This window comes from Natrix helvetica, assembly GCF_964273705.1.
Source record: "Natrix helvetica genome assembly, chromosome: 1".
Taxonomy (NCBI): domain Eukaryota; kingdom Metazoa; phylum Chordata; class Lepidosauria; order Squamata; family Natricidae; genus Natrix; species Natrix helvetica.
In genome coordinates, this window is record NC_138548.1 from 124,642,288 (window position 1) to 124,659,579 (window position 17,292).

A 17,292-nucleotide genomic window follows, 5' to 3' on the forward strand; every position below is an offset into this window, starting at 1 on the left:
TAATCCAGTCTAGATATACTAAGGAAGCATGCAGATCTGAGCCAACAGATAAAAAGCTGAATCCAGAAATACTTCCATTCTAAAAACTAGATTTACAGGAAAGTTGAAGAATGCCTTTAACCAAAAGTCTGAAATTCTATTTCAAATCCATCTGCTTGCCAGACAGGCATATCTCTATCCTGTCTGAATAATTTTATTAATTCACATCCAATTCAGAGTAGAGTAACAGCTTCCCTGTTGGTAGATGAAAAATTGAAATAGTGTGTCATCTATATGTTTATTGATTTGATTAATAACATACAATAAATGTATACTTATTGATTTGATTGATACTCATACTCAATATGAGTATTTGAAAGACATATTTTAAACCTGATAAGGCTCCTGAGTGGTTTTTTTTGGTATTGAATAACTTGAGAAGTGAAAAAAAATCTGAAAAACATTTTAAGTGTCCAAATAACATCTTGGAATAGAAAAAAGTAATTCTGAGTCTGGTGAAGGTTTTTTCCATTATTATTTCTGTATATCAATCATCTCCCATTATTTTGGTACAATATGATACTATATAGAATACCATGGTATAATACCATGGAAATTTATTTTAGAGTTGTCCTTCTCCCAATGGTTACCCTGAGTGTGGATTTTTAAAAAAATTGTATCTGAGCAAACACTGGTTATGCATAGAAATCCCTTTTTTTATATCATCCATGAAGTGGTTTTAAGTTCAATTACATCATCCTAGGAATTGAAACCTAAGAGGAGATTGAAATTTCTACTGATTTCTAGCAATATCTTTTTGCAAGTGATAGCAGGTAAGCAACTTTCTTCAATGAATGAGATTTGCCGGCTCGGGAAAAAAAAGAGTTGTTGTAAACACTGGATCCTCTGCAGTCAGGATCAGGAAGCAGATTCATTTTCCCCCTTTCCGGAAAGCTGCCCGTTTGCAGCAGTTTCGCGTTGAATAACCCTCACTCCTCGTCTCCCTTCGCTGTAGAGAATTAGCCCTGTAATAGTCTCCGGTGTTCCTAACTGTTTTCCTCAGCAGAAAAGCCAGTACATTAGGCCTGCAGCACTCGGTCTATATACGACCAATGAAGAGGATATCTTCTTCTTTGCTTTGCATTTTTAGACAATGGATTTTTAAACGAAGGTGATTTTCCCCCTCCCCTTCAAATAGGGGGGGGGTTGCATTGTAGCAAATGAGAGCGCAGCTTCACCCTCCCTTCCTTGTCTAGGACGTCAAGGAAGGGGCGAAGTACAAGTTGGTGCCGGCGACGGTGGGCGCCGCCGCGCGGTTTAAATCAAAAGAGGCGTCAAGATATTCCCTTCGCGCGAGGAAAAAGCGGGAAATAAAAGAGCGAAATCCTTTCCCGTTGACGTCTAGCCCAGGACAGCTGGTGGGTGAAGCGGGGACAAGGGCAGTCCTGTCACAGGCGGCTTATTTCTGAAGCGCTATTTGGCTATTTGCAGAGGTTCTCTCACGAGCTGCCCGGAAGACGCGGGAACTCAAACCCCACCGCCAGCCCCTCACATTGCAGCCCCGAAGGTTGGCGGTCAGCTCAGGCGCGCGAGTTACGGGAAGGCGGCCACCTTCCCGTCAGGCGCTAACACAGCGGCGCTCCTCGGCGCGAAAGGCGGGTGCCAAGCCCTGCGTTCCCCCCCTCCCTCCCCCCCTCTAGTCCGGACAACAACCGTGTGGTAGAGCAGCCGTCGGCGTGGTTTCAAGAGCCTCACGTTGCCCTACCACGATCCTTCTTCGCCTCGGTGAACGAGGGAGTTCCGCGTTGCCCGTGAGGGGCGCAGCCAGCGCGCCTTCCCCTTCGCTACCCAACCTCCCTCGCTCCCCTATTCCATTTAGGGCTGTGGCTCCCGCATTTTAAACCGTGGTTTGTTTGTTTGTTTGCTTTCCTTCCCCCACCCCTCACCCCGGAGCATTTACTCGAGGCAGGAGCTCGAGAGATCAGGCGTTGCTTTAAACTGGGTGTGGCCCGGTTGTTGCCTCTCGACTGCTGGGCATCATTTGCAGCAGGTAGCGGCGGCGGCGGCGGCGGCGATTGCTGCGCCGGGCATCGCCAGGTGCCGCTGCTGGCGCTGGCCTGGGGGGGCCGCTGTGCTGCATTGCAGGGCAGGCGCTTCCTCCTCCTCCTCCTCCTTTCCCTCCCCCGGAGGGATACGGCTATCTGGGCCGGGCAGCCGAGCTGTCCCCGAGCAGGAATGTCCCTGCTCGGCCAGATAATGTTATTTATACCACCGGCTGGAAGGGCGGGTCCACTCATCGCTCCCAGGACCACCCCGGCCCTCCTGGGGCTCAGTCTCGCCGCTGCTCTGCTCTCCCTGCTGCCTCTCCTCTTGCTACTTTAGACAGGTAAGTTCGCAAAAGCTGACCCAAAAAAGGAGCGCTGCTGGACACCTGCGAGAGGGAGTCTTTCAGGTGGCAAGAAGCGCCTCGGCCGGGTGGAGAGTTGGCTTTTCTGAGACTCTTGTTTTGGTGATGGTGGTGGTGGTGGCGCAGGCATCCCTCTCGCCCCCCAGCAGGCTGGGGCAACCTATTTATAGCAGCGCGCTTGCGTTATAGGAGAAACACGGCGGGCTAGATAAGATTGTCCGTTCCGAATTCTCTCTCCTAAGAGAGAGGCAACCGTGGCATCGGCCCAGGAAGGAGGGGAAAAAAGAGTCGGCAGATTCTCGGCTGCTGACTACGTTTGAGGGAAAAGGGTAGAGACAGAGAGAGAGACAGAGAGAGAGAGAGTTGGGATTGAAAAGAAAGCAAAGTTATGAGTTCGTGTGAATCTGCCTCTTGCGAGATCGAGGGACCGACTGGGCGCATTGCTGGACTATCTGGAAATTGAGTTTTCAGAAGAGAAACACAGTTAATTTGTACCTTAGTTAGCCTTTTCTAAACTCTTGCCTGCGCCTCTTTGTCCAGATACTGCATTAGTGGACGGTAAGGTATATAACGATCGATTATACTTGCAAGAGAGTTTGCCTGTTTAAATTCAACTTGTGTTCTTGCTTTAAAAAAAAAGGACAAAACTCAGCATCTTGGCCTTGTGTTATGTTTACCTGTAAGGAATACATTCTGTCAGAAAGCTCTGTTGTTGTTTTTCCTACTATCTCTTGGATTTCTCTTTTATACAATTGCTCCTGGAGTCTATGGTCAGTTGTGTCAGTGCATATCTGAAATATGGAAAGCAGGTATGTAGATGATGCAATCTCTTTTTTTCTTTTGCCTATTTGTAATATTTCATTCATGGTCTTCAGCAGTGGAATGTCTCATATCTTTGGGCAACCTCTAGTTATTGTTAAGACCACATGAAATAAATGCGTGGATAATATTTTGATCTGGTACAAGTGAATGATGAGAACTTTGTGTTATTTAGTTGATGCAAACACAGAGTTTTCTATTGTAACCATTAGTTTATTTGTCAGTTGCTTTCAGGAAAAGTACGTTTACACATGAGATAGGACACAGAACATCCTGTATCGTTAAGTTAATAGTTACATAAAACATGTTAATATGAACCTGTTTCAATATTCCTGCTGGATTGTGTCTGACTGTGTCTATGTGATTATTTTTCTCTACACAGTATATTGAAATTATTTATTGAATGTGTCAATTTTACATTTTGTTTATTAGATTTCTGTTTCATTGTGTTAGTTTGTTTTTACAATATGAATATCTAAAATAAACAAACGAACATCACATTACTTCCTCTTTCCTTCTGAACACTGTTATTTAAAGTAGATAGGATCTAAGCTAAATACAGTACAGTAATTATACTGTACTGTATTTCATGACTAATTAATTTTTTTATATTATTACTTGTCAGCATGATAATAAATGATGATTCTTTCAAAAGGTTTAAATTGAAATTTTCATTTGGATTGAGTCAAACTAAACTGAAGGTATAAAGACCTGTGTAAAACATGTTTCTTCTCAATATATTGAGAAGAGGCAGAAACATAGATATGAAGTGTGTTTTTAGAAATCTTGCTATGCTAATTACAATGTCATTTACTTTTAACAGGAGATTGCAATGAATATTTGTGCCTGCTAGGCTGTGCTTTTGTTGCTTTTCAGTTTTTCTTGATACAAGCCATCTATGTATGATAGTCTTAAAAATCATATTCTGAGGTTCTTTTTTTTTTGCTTTGTTCTTTGATGTAGTATCTCAGCAACATCTTTAAAATTTACTGATGGTGCCTAGACCATCTTACACTTCTAAGCTCTGTCTACACAATAAATTCTAAGATCTACTTTTAATTCCATCTGTCTTGATACTATTTGCACAAGCTACATGAAAAATTTGCTTTGTGTCTTTCATTCATGTTTCTGTTAATTGATTGATATGGAAAATATTGTTCTTAATCAAAGATTCTGAAACACAATTACTGTACTCTGTGCAATAGGGGATACTATCTTATATAGAGTTAGATGGTTGGTTCAGGTAACCCAGTTATTTCCAATATTGATAATGAGACTTGGAGGCTGTTTTCTAAACAGAATTGAGGTGCAAGCTGGTCCACCTTCTTAGATAGGACAGCAAAAATAATGAAGCTAACTTCTTTAAAATACTTACTTATAAGATTTACTTTTGAAAACAAAAGTGCATTGGGATTTTTCTTTATCACCTTAATCCTTTTCTTGCCCTTATTAATCAGAACGTAGAATATCTGATTTAGTGAATGTTCGTTTCTAATCCCAATTAATATTTGAGAGCTTAGACACCAGATATAGAACCTGAGGCTTTCTAGATACAAAGGATGTATTCAGTCGTTGATCTATCCTTATGCCATATTAACATATTTCATAACCCCAGTAAATTGGAGGCATATTAGGAGATGGGCAATTACAATGTGTTGTATCTTCCAATAATGTTGCTGTGACTGAGAACAGTTTTGGCAGATGTGCAAGATTCAATTTCATTCTTACTGACATTTTCAGTGGAAGGAGTACTTGAATTTAAGAACTGAGATAGAACCAAGATGGTTTATACATGCCATACTACTTCAAATAGGAGAAGATACCTTGCATTCTTAAATAAGAAAGTGTAATAGGGTAGGATAAGTAAGAATCATGTTTGCTGAAAGTTCATTTAGTTTCTTCTCTTGTAGAATATAGGGAGTCACTTTGAACTAGGTACATAGAGCATACTATACATATTCATATATTATTCTATGGTTTGCCAAAATTTCAGGCTAATTTTTAATCTAATAACTCTTAAGTGGTCATGTCAGGAAATGAACCCTACATGTAAACCATTTCTACATGTAAACCATTTTCTGTCCATTATAATATTCTTCTTTCTGCATTTAAATTATTTAGGGCACATACAGATAATCCTTGGTTTACAATAGTTTATTTAGTGACCATTCAAAGTTACAATGGCACTGAGAAAAATGACTTAGCATTGCTTTTCACACTTATGATCATTGTAGCATCTTCATGGTTACATGATCAAAATTCAGATACTTGAAAACTGGCTCATATTTATGACATTTGCTGTGTCCCAGGGTCATGTGATTATCTTTTGCAACCTTCTGACAAAGTCAATGGGGAAGCCAGATTCACTTAACAACTACGTATGTCACTAATTTAACAATTATGGCAAGAAAGGTTGTAAAATGGGGCAAAATTCACCTAGCATCTATTTCACGTAACAACAGAAAGTTTGGGCTCAATTGTGATTGTAAATTGAGGGCTGCTTAGTTATTGAAATCAGATTAAAACCATATTTTGCGTCTCTTATAGGTTGTGACTCCAATATATGGTAATATTTTAGCCTTAAACTCTCATACAAATTAAAGGACAATATTCTTTTCTGAGCATAGATTATAGTTAGCATGCAATCTGATGCAGTATACAATATTTCAAACATAGTTATGATTGCATTTATTCTATTTTATATTAAAACATGAAGTTACATTTCTAAAACCAAGATATTTAAAGATATGCACTTGCTTTCCTTTGATTTTGTTATGAATAAATTTGTGTTTTATTAATTGGGAAAATATGCATATTTCTTTGCATAATATAGTAGCTTTCAATAGCATGATATTTGAAATATTGTTTTTATAATTAGCATAGCATATTCACTAATAAGAAAGTAAGTTTGTTGTATGGATGAATTTTGAAGATTTGGCAACTAGTGAATTCAACTCTAGGAACTAATACATAAGTGATCTGGACCTTAATTTTACTGACAGTGCCATTGTTTTCACAGGTGGGCTTTTCCTTTTGGTTTTGCTTTCTTTTTTGAATTTTTACTACCATTTCATTTGGAAGGCATCACTTATGAAAATTAATAAAAGAACAGGCAGATCACTTTTTCAAAAGTTCATTCTAATCCAGCATTCTTAATTCGATTGAGAATTTTGAAAATTGCACTTTTCCAAGAATTTTGGAGAGTTATCAGGTTGAGGAAAGTAGTTTTACAATGGTGGGAAATGCAATCTTCTGTTGAAGAATCAGATGTAGAAAAATTAATCTGCTCAGGTTATATTTTTTCTTCTAAAAATTGGATTACAGATGTGGCTCAGATCTTTATTTTCCCCAACTAATCCAATATCTGAAATTTCTGTGCAATGTTTTGTGGACCATGAAGTGTGGACTATATTTTACTGAAAATGTGATATCTATATTGGCTAAAATGAACAAGCAAATACAGTTCCTGTTTTTAAAGAAGAGTGTACAGAATTGTATGCTTATATTGCTGCTTTGCTTAAAGATCAAATTCTCCACTGGATATAAGAACTGGCATTATAAAACTATGTGGAAGCTGACCACAGGAAGCAATAGCTAAAGTAGAGAGAGAATAAACAATAGAGGGGAGAAAGCATCTCAGAGGATTCATGCTTTAAGCTTAAGGTTCTGAAAGCTTAACGCACCTACAAATCTTCCTACATTGGTGAACTCTGGCAATGACATGGGTCACAGTGTTAGAGAAGATTTTCTGGTCTGATATACCTGGATTTAGATAGGGGGACTCAAATTTAAGTCCAAATTGAGCTCACTAGTTTACTTTGATTTAAATCTCTCTCATAAGGTTATTTCTAGGATAAAATAGAGGAGCTTTCAGAGCAAAAGTAGGATATAAATTAAACCAATTTTTAAATGAAAATGAAAATACCCTGAAACCGTCTTGTGGAAAAACAAGAAGCTATTGTTTGTATACTGTTTTTTTAATTAATTGCCCAACTAGCTGCTGTCCCAATTAGCAGATTAAATATTCTACTATATTTCATCTTCAAAAAGAAAGCATAGCAAGTATATTAACATAGAACATAATGAGTATTTTAACAAAATACAAAGGCTATTTCTAATTGATTTGATTTAATTGATTCTGTATTGCATAATTGTGGTACTGCGTTCTTACAATTTTATAGAAGGGCCTGATGATAGTTTTCCAACTGTACCCCTTCAATGTTTTTTGTTCATTTTTCCCTGTTTCTTGTTTTTATTTTGTGTATTTAGTATTATTTCTTAGATAGTACAAATAATATAAGTAGATTAACTGTTGAGTTAAATATTGAGCTGAACTGAGTTAGGGATTGTAAGGACAAATGCTTGATTTCTTCATCTGTCTGAAGTAATTATTTGGAGCTAACATCACTTTAGTCACAAGCTATTCTCTTTATCTGTACAGGAAGTCCTTGGATTACAACTCATTCAGCAACTATACAAAGTTATGACAGTGTTGAATGAATGATACTTAAGACTGGCTTTGAAGGTCTGGCTGTTACAGCATCTCCATGGTCATGTGATTGCCATTTGGGGGGTTTGATGACTAGCTTGCATTTATGACAGTTACATGATCCTGTGGTCACATGTCACTTTTTGCAACTTTTCCCATTGGCTTTTCATAAGGTGACAAAAAGGTGACAGAAAAGATTTCAGGTTGCTCCCACTGCCTTTTCTCCCAAGAAGACTCTTGCATACCTGTAGCACTCCATTGCCCCCCTCATCCTCAATACCCATTTGTTACCCCATTCATACTCCATAACACCTGTTTACAGCTTCTGGCTAATCTCCCCATGCTCTGTAATGCCCAACCACACACACATCACCCTTCCCCCATGGTTCTTGCCTGGGATTCTCACCTCTTCCCACTTAATGACACACATTGTCTAGGGATTATGATATCTCTAAGACAGCTGGGATTGCCATTACTAACCCAATGGCTCCTGCTGGGCCACAACACTAACCAATATGGTCATGTGATGTTGTACTTTATAACTAAATTGCATAGTGATGGAAATTCCAATGCCAATTGCTTACGTAATCCAAGGACTGTCTACTGTGCAGGTAGTCTGTCAACTCGTGAAGCATTCCTGATCTACTCCTTGACTTACCACAGTTCACTTAGTAACTGTTCGGAGTTACAATAGCACTGAAAAAAGTGACTTATGACAAATTTTCATAATTATGAACATTGCAGCACCCCCATGGTCACATGATTTACATTGTTTGACAACTGACTCAGATTTATGATGGTTGCAGTGTCTCAGGTTCATGGCATCACCTTTTGCTATCGTCTGACAAGCAAAGTCAACGGGGAAACCAGATTCACTAAACAACTGTGTTACTAAATTAACAACTGCAGTGATTCACTTAACAAATGTGACAAGAAAAGTCGCAAAATGGGGCAAAACTCACTTAGCAAATTTCTCACAAATGTTGGGCTCAATTGTGGTTGTAAGTTGAGGACTATCTGCATATATATATATATATATATATATATATATATATATATATATATATATATATATATATGTTTTTATTGTAAACACAGTAAATTTAAGCATTGTGATGCCTATTGCAGATGCAGTTATTGGATTCTTTGCAATAAATAAAAGGAAATAAAAATTACATTATTTCTTTAATGTATATTTTTCTATAATCACCTTTTAAGATAGGAAAGACAAGTTTGCTACATACTGCGTTTTTGCATGGTGACATTAATGCCACGTTTTTGAAATGTGCAGTTTGATTAGTCTCATTCTTCAAGCTAGTATAGAGAATTTAGAATACAATTCATAATGAAACTTTGGGTTAGCTACAGCTTTGTTGACTTCAAAAAAGAATTGGACCGATTAATGGGAGAAATATGGTAATTAGCCTTGATGGCAGTGTGATTGTCAGGAAAGGCATCTGTTGGATATAGCAGGCTTGTTGACTGGCGTCTGTGAGAACAGACTATTAGACTAGATCAGGGGTCTACAACATTAAACACCTAAAGAGTCATTTGGACCCATTTCCCACAGAAAAGAAAACACCAGGAGCCAATAATTTAACAACCAGTGTGACTGAGTGGGGCGTGACCAACTTGACATCACTCACTCCCACCCCTTCACATGACACCCCCCGCCCCAGCCATGCCTAGCCAGCTGGTCATTAGGGCAGAGAACCGTTGTTAAATTATTTGCCCCACCCGGCCCTGCCTCACCCTTCCCCTCCCAGCCACTCTTGCCATACCCGGCCTCAGGTATGGTGTTCATCTCTTTCTCTCTCTCTCTCTCTCCTTTGTGTGTGTTTGTCTCTCTCTCTCCATGTCTCTCTCTCTGTGTCTCTCTTTCTTTCTTTCTTTCTCTCTCTGTCTCTCTCTGTCTCTCTATTTCTCTCTGTGTGTGTCTCTTTCTCTCTCTCTGTCTCTCTCTGTGTGTCTCTGTCTTTCTCTGTGTCTGTCTCTCACTGTGTCTCTCTGTGTGCTTTGTGTGTGTGTGTGTGGTTGTGTGTGTCTCTCTGTGTGCCTCTGTCTCTCTCCCTGTGTGTGTGTGTGTCTGTCTGTCTCTGTCTCTCTCTCTCTCGCTGCCTGACAGACTGCAGCAGGACATGGCAGGCGGCTACTTCTGGCCTTTGTTGGTGCTGGACGTGCCTCAGTCGCTTGGGGAGATGCGCGACCTGCTCTCCACCCTGAGACACTGGCCAACCCCATGGCTGACACTGCTGCTGTTGCCAGGGGCAAGTGGGGCAGGGTCGCATTGTGGCTCCGCATCATAATAGGCTCCAGGAAGAGGAGGGGACCCCATCTCCCCCATTGTGAAATGCACTAAATTTCACTGTGCTGTGCAAGGCGCTGCGAGAGCAGCGGGCAGATCATGGATGCAGCAACAGCAGTGGCGTCAGTCACTTCTCTCCGCAGCAGTGGGATGAAAGGAGGGAACCGCAGCAGATGGTTAAAAGAGCCACACGCAGCTCCAGAGCCACAGATTGCCAACCCCTGGACTAGATGGTCCAAGGATACAATCTAGCAGGACACTGATTTTAATTCTTGGCTCTTTGCACAATTGGAGTGCATAGAAATGGTTGCCCAATGTACTAAGCTTCCACCCTTTGCTAATCAAATATACTTTACTCTCCAAATATGATTTGCCAAACACATGACAACAATTTCCCCTTCTTTCCTGTCCTCATTCTTCTATAAGTTCAGACAAAAATAGGTGGCAATTGTCTCTGGGATAATTAAAATAGTCTTGTATTTGGCTTGATAATCATTAATCATGTATACCTGCAGATTTTCTATGAGATTTGACAAAATAATTAGCATGTAAAAAATAATCGTTTTCTTCTGTAAGCAACAATCACAGGCCAAAATTGAGACATATCTGATCAAATTGTAAATTTTAATGAATTCCTAAACATGGGATCTTATACAAATTTGAATGCATATTTATTGTATGAGTGCATATTTATTATGTATATAAGATAAATAATGAATATTAGAGGTGCAGAAGTTTGGATACTGTTCCAATTATTACAGTGCTGTTTTGAAAACCATAAAGGTGTTAGTAAGGCTCAAAAAGATAATTAACTAGAGTTATTCATGAGAGATGTTGGGAATTGCCCAACCTAGCATAGAGGATGGATCAGGTGGGAAATTAGCTTTGAGTCATTGTGTAGCCACAAGAAATCCAGCCATAAGAACCCCTCCCCCCTAACCTACATGGAACTTTATCTGTCTGTTTTCAAGGGAAAGCAAGCAGCCTTGGAGTTTCTTGTACTATAAGCAGAGTACAATAAAGTAGTTAGCTTGAACTGTACACATGCGGATTTGATCACTTATGTCTGACAAGAACACAGTTTTTCCAGTGAACAGATATTCTAACCTTTCTAATTTCTTGAATTATGATTGTTCAGTTTTGTTTCAAATAATCATACCAAATGACTGAGCATTTGAAAATAGAAATACCATCATTCGTTATTTCAAAGTAGGAGAAGCCTATAAATGTTTCTAGTTAGCAGTTTCAACATGAGAAATATTAGTATGGAAGTTAGACAGAAAGAGCTACTGCGTGCCACCTCTCGGTCCTATATCATTTCAGACAAATGGCTGCCCAATCTCTTCTTAAAAACCTACAGTGACGGAGCTCCCACAACTTCTGAAGGCAAACTGTTACACTGATTAATTGTTCTATCTGGAAATTTCTTCTTATTTCTAGCTTGGTTCTCTCCTCGATTAGTTTCCATCCTTTACTTCTTGTCCTGCCATCATGTGCTTTGGAGAACAGGTAGATCCCCCCTTCGTTGTGGTAACCCCTTAGATAGTCAAACACTGTTGTATTCTCACTCCCATTTCTTCTTTTCATGAAACTGTTGGGAGTCAAGGCAAGATCTGGAAAACCAAGAAAAATCTTTGTGAGAAGTGTTCTTCAAACTAATCAGCTCTACAAAACAAAAATCCACAAATCACTGAAAATACTTTCAGAAAAGTTTAGCTGACACTGGGATAATGATCCACAAGCCCACGATAGTGTTGCATTGTTGCTTACACAACAATGTTGCACATATGAGAGTTGTGAAAAGGAAACCTTTTCTCCGATCTCATTGTAAAAGTTAGTCATCTATAGTTAAAATAATCCTGGTTTAACATTCATTTATTTAGTCATCAAAGTTATAATGGTAATGAACAAACATATTTTGTTCATGTGAACAAAATTCACACACTTGGCAACTAGCTTGCACTTACGACTGGTTGAAGCATGTCCCCTCCCCCAGACTTTTCTTGCTCACATATTCCTTCCTTCAGTCATGTCCTCCTTCCGCCTTCACCTCCATGCATCGCACCCTTCTTCCACCTTGTTTCCCATGCACCATGCCCTCATTCCTCCCATCCTTCCTGTGCTCATGTTGTCCCACCATCCTGTGGTACCCCCATTCTCCTTACCTGGGACTCTCACTGTTTCTCACTGCCTGGACTGCCACCCATAATAATAATAATAATAATAATAATAATAATAATAATAATAATAATAATAATAATAATAAGCTTTTATTTCTAGACCGCACCCTTTCCTAAGCAGGACTCGGGGCGGTGTACAGTCATTATTAAAACCATATACAGATACATAGACATAGACGTAGACGGAGGAGGTAGAAAATATACTGTACAATACTTAGTTAAAATACAAATAAAATTAAAATTCCCTTAAAAAATTCCCCAATAAAATGTTTGCCAGGAGGTGGAAGATGGAGCTATAAATTGGCTAAGCCAGCTAATTGGAACAGGTGGGTCTTGAGCTTCTGTCGGAAGGAGCGGAGGTCGTTAGTAGTTCTAATATCGGGGGGGAGGTCATTCCAGAGGGTTGGGCCCATCACAGAGAAGGCTCTACTCCTAGGCGTCACCCGCTGGCACTGCTTGGCGGATGGCACCTGGAGGAGTCCCTCCCTGTGAGAGCGGATAGGTCGTAGAGATGTGTGGGGTGAGATGCGGTCCCGCAGGCAATAGTCCCTTGATGTTGCAGTTTATGACTGCATTGCTTAGCTAAATCAATCTTGGTCCCAATTGCCATCATTACTTGAGGACTATCTGCATGCAGAATTAGATCTGAAATATTTTGAAACAAAATGTTTTGGATTGATGAAAATTTGAATTGCTGGCCATTCTCTAGCCATACAAACTACGTACATTTGGAGAAAAAAAAAGATGAAACATTTGAAGGAGAGAACCATTGCCAACTATTTTAGGGTTGCTTGGCATCCAGGGCACAGGAAAGATAGAGGAAATGAATGTGCTAAAATCAGTGAAAAAATTGAAGCGGAGAGAGATTAGATATTTCAGCAAGGTAGCTATCTAAAATATTCACTCAAATCAAAGATGTAGTACTTACGGTTAATAAAATGTTAAAAGGTTTTGGAATGGTTTTCACAGTTTCTGGACTTGATTATATTGAAATTATGTGGGGAAATCTCAAATAGTTCAACTCATGGAAGAAGTTCTAAGAATATTTCTAAACTAGAAAGAGTCCTGGAAGGGAAAATGGGGAAATCCAAAGCAAAAATAGAAAGACTGTTAGCTGGCTACAGGGAATGTTTGGAAACTGTTATTTCTGGCAAAGGATGTGTTACGAAGTACTGACTAAAAGGATGTATACATTTCTGCACCTGCTGTATTCACTGCTTTCTTATTTTGTATCCGTAAACAGCTGTATCTTCTTGCAGTTTCTGTAACAATATTATTCATTGCTGGCTTGCAGGGCCTGTTGCAAAATCACCAGAGTTTTTAGCCAGGCCACTTCAGGGTGACCCAGGATTTACTTTATGGCTGCCCGAGTAGTCCTGTGGCACAGAGCCATACCATATTTTTGCCCAATCCTAGCAATCCTTACTTTGTTCTGTTACCATCTCTCAAGATGTGGACGTGGGGTTAGACTTTGAGATGCAAAGCCATCAGCATCAGATGGCTGCACAGAATCTTTAATGCTGTACGGACACAGCTAACAGCACCCAGTGATTGGCAACAAGTAATAATAATTCCACTGTGGAAAAACAAAGGAACAGATAACAATGCACACAATATTGAGGCATCTCACTCTTGAGCCATGTAGCAAAAATATATGACAAGATAATAGAAACAAGCTTAAGAACAGTTATAGAACCATAACTACCGGAAGAACAGATGGGTTTAGAAGAAATAGAAACTGTACAGGTGCAATTTTTATGCTTAAACAACTAATAGAAAATAATATGGAGTACAGTAAGAATCTCCTTGTAGCTTTTGTAGACTAAGAGACATTATTATTTGACAGAGTATACAGGAAAATATTACGGCAAACAATGGCTCAGTATGGGGTAAGTGAACATCTTACTGGATTATGAAAAAGTTTATATAATGATTGCAGAAGTTAGAACAAACCAAGAAACATCAGAATCCTTTGCAGTAATATCTGGAGCAAACAAGGATGTGAACTATTACCACTATTATTTATCATGTATATTCACAGCATAAGCAAAGCAGCTAAGCCAAGAAATGGAACTAATATCAGTGAATTACTCTTTTCAGATGATCAGGCACTCATAGCACGTACAGCTGAGGAATTGCAACATCTTCTATCCATGAACCAAGAATGCAAGGTAAACAACATGAGTATCAAACAAAGATAAAACAGAAGTAATGGAAATCAGTAGAAAAAAGCACACTTTAAACCTAATAATAGAGGGGATAAGCATAAAACAATATAAGAGTTCAAATATCTAGGAACAACACTCATTGAAGCTGGAAAAATGGATGAAGAGATTAACATATGTTGCAGTAAGAGTAAGGCAAAGTATTGGACTAGCTAGCCCATTCCTACAACATAAGGAAGTTCATCACAAAGAAGCATCTAGTACAAAGCATATGAACCCAATGTTATCAGTGCCAAACATGGACACTTGTAAAAAAAACATAAACAAAAGTTAGTTTTGAAATGTTTGAGAAAAGCTGCTGGAGTGACCAGAAGGAATAAGATCAGAAATGAGATTATAAGAGAAATAATTGGAAAGAAACTACATAGAAAATTCTATGTAGGAATTCTATACCATATAAGGCATACAAATAGACAAGAAGACCAAAGAACAGGAGGCAACCTAGAAGATAGAGACATATCAGAGGCATGCTACAACAGCATCAATTAACAATGATTGAGACTGCCAGAAGTGCAAGAATCAGAACTTTGCATCTCCCTCGACACCTGAAGTGGTAAATGAGGAGGAAGGGAGGGAGGAGGAGGAGGAAGAAGAAGGGCAAGGAAAAGGAGCAGAAGAAATAACTGCTGTATACAATAATAATATGCATTTAAATTTCCAGTACTTGTGTTTAACTCTGCCTTGTTGAGATTAGGTAGTATTCATTAAAATATTATATTTTATCGTGGTATGTAAACATTTGCATGCCTCTACAGAATATTTATCCTCATTACACATTGCAACATTAGAAATATTAATAGAGAGCTAATGAAGCAACTTGACTCATTTCTCTTCCTTGCTTATTATTATTGTTATTATTATTATTATTATTATTATTATTATTATTATTATTATTATTATTATTATTATTATTATTATTATTTTCTGATTGTTGGTCTTCCAAAGATTGAAGCTTGCTAAAATTCATTCATTTAAAGGAATAAAAGTAAACATTAAAAAAATCTATTGAACCTCTGATGAACTTAATATACCCATTTTAAGCTAAAATAAAATCTCCCTAGAATGAAGAGTGAAAAATTCCACCCTTTTTTCTACAGTGTCATTTCCCCGATGCTCCTATTGAACTAATGTGGTCCTAGTGAAAGAAAAATATTGTGGTCTAACCCGAGACCAAATATTCAAGTTCAACGTTCAGTTTTTCCATGAGTAACCTTAGAACCCTTGTGCAGAAGAATCAAATGTAATGAGGAAAAACCTTTGTAGCATTGGAATTGAAGTTTATTCATAAATATGAGCAATCAGGCTTCTCATTTAGCATTAACAAATAATTCTGCAGAATCAAAATCAGGAGCCATATCACAAAATATTGAGTCCTATCCTTTAAGCCATGCTTTCCTAGCCCTTTAAAAGTGTTTGCAAATGTGTGTATGTCTGTCTGTGAGTAAGCAGATATTTAAATTCAGTGATTTATATCAACAAATTATCATATTATAAACATTGTGTAGAGATATTGGTGTAGCAAATGAGGACCACAGGTGCTGAATAAACAATCTCCGAAGTTCCCTCTTTGACACTATTAAAAGTGTAACAAGTCCAAGTTCTTTTTTTAAAAGAATCTGTGGATTAATTATCAATATGTAGCAGTACTTGCTAATATCTAGAAGTGAACAAAATAGTTTTTATACTTAAGATACAGGTTGCAGAGTAGAGAAAACCCATTCTAGATCCACTTAAATGGTAAACATAGAGCACTGTATAATGTTCTAATTGATATCTAATACTGAAAATGGGTAATTTTTTAATGTCCTATTTCATTTTTATTTCCTTGAATATATCATTGACTATATCATTGCCCTGGAAAATCACATGTGGTTATTTGTGAACCATAAAATCAGTTTAAACAGCTAATTTTATGTACATTCTGTAGTGTGACTTACTTTATTCTGTCTTCTTTTGTAGTCTGCTGTAATAACAACTCTGTAAATCCACCAGTCATTTTTTTTTTTAGCTTGCATAAACATTTTCTCAAGGTCAAGATTGCTAACTCTACAAGTAGTTTTTCCAACATATTTGTAGCAGAAACTCTGATTCATTGTAGCAGTGCAGCGCAAAACATATTTCTGGTAGCATCTAGATGTTCTCCTTTGACTCTTAGCCTTTTATCAGCATAAAATCTTTTAACAGTTAATACTTGCATGAATACTTTTAAGTTTTTAAAATTCATTTTTATTATTATTGCTATAATTTACAAAAAGGAAACTCTTATATGTAGATTGAAAACAACAAAAAGAAAGAACCCACTCACTCTCAAATAGAGTTTTGGGTTACATAATATTTTTAAGCATAGAAGTTTAAATCCTTCCAAATGTTTAAAATAAAAATAAATAAGCAATAACAAACTTAAATTGAAGCATATATCCTTTGGGATATATGATTTTGGAGTATAATTTAATTAAATAATTTTAGTTATATTTAAAAATGGAAATTAATTATGAAACATTAAATTGTAGTATTTCTGCATTTCCATCTTTGTTGGAATATTTTTAATGCAGTTGTGTGCCTTAGGGGCAGTATAATGAGCATTTTAAATGCCTGGCAATGCTCTTACAAATCATAATGGAGTAGATTTTGTATAAGGATCTTTTTCTGTCAGACAAACCATCTTACATTACTTATTGCCTTTAGCGAAATCTACTTTCTCTAGGGAAAAGCTCATTTTGCTGAAGAAGCCACATATAGGCATTTGTAATGTAGTAGCTACTTGTTTGCCATCAGGGAACACCTTTGATTTTCTCCTTTCCACACCTCTATATTAGAGGAAAGTGCAATCCAGGGCTTACTTTGTCTTTCTATTTCTACTTATGATTTTTGCCTCTGGAAAGCTGTTT

The 17,292-nt window shown here is 38.0% G+C and overlaps 1 protein-coding gene across 7 annotated transcripts in view; it reads left to right on the forward strand.

Moving 5' to 3' along the window:
- The first annotated feature begins 1,348 nt into the window (after positions 1 to 1,348).
- The window catches only part of SPTB (spectrin beta, erythrocytic), a 138,792-nt gene continuing 122,848 nt past the window's right edge, over positions 1,349 to 17,292 (forward strand). For 4 of the 7 annotated variants that reach the window (XM_081954308.1, XM_081954312.1, XM_081954313.1 and 1 more), the window contains exons 1-2: positions 2,153 to 2,365; positions 14,280 to 14,350. The gene's annotated coding sequence lies outside the window, so the exon portion shown is untranslated. Of the gene's footprint in view, positions 1,398 to 2,152; positions 2,366 to 2,575; positions 2,945 to 14,279; positions 14,351 to 17,292 lie in introns of those variants that run through there. The other 3 variants (XM_081954310.1, XM_081954309.1, XM_081954311.1) reach the window with 3 other exon arrangements.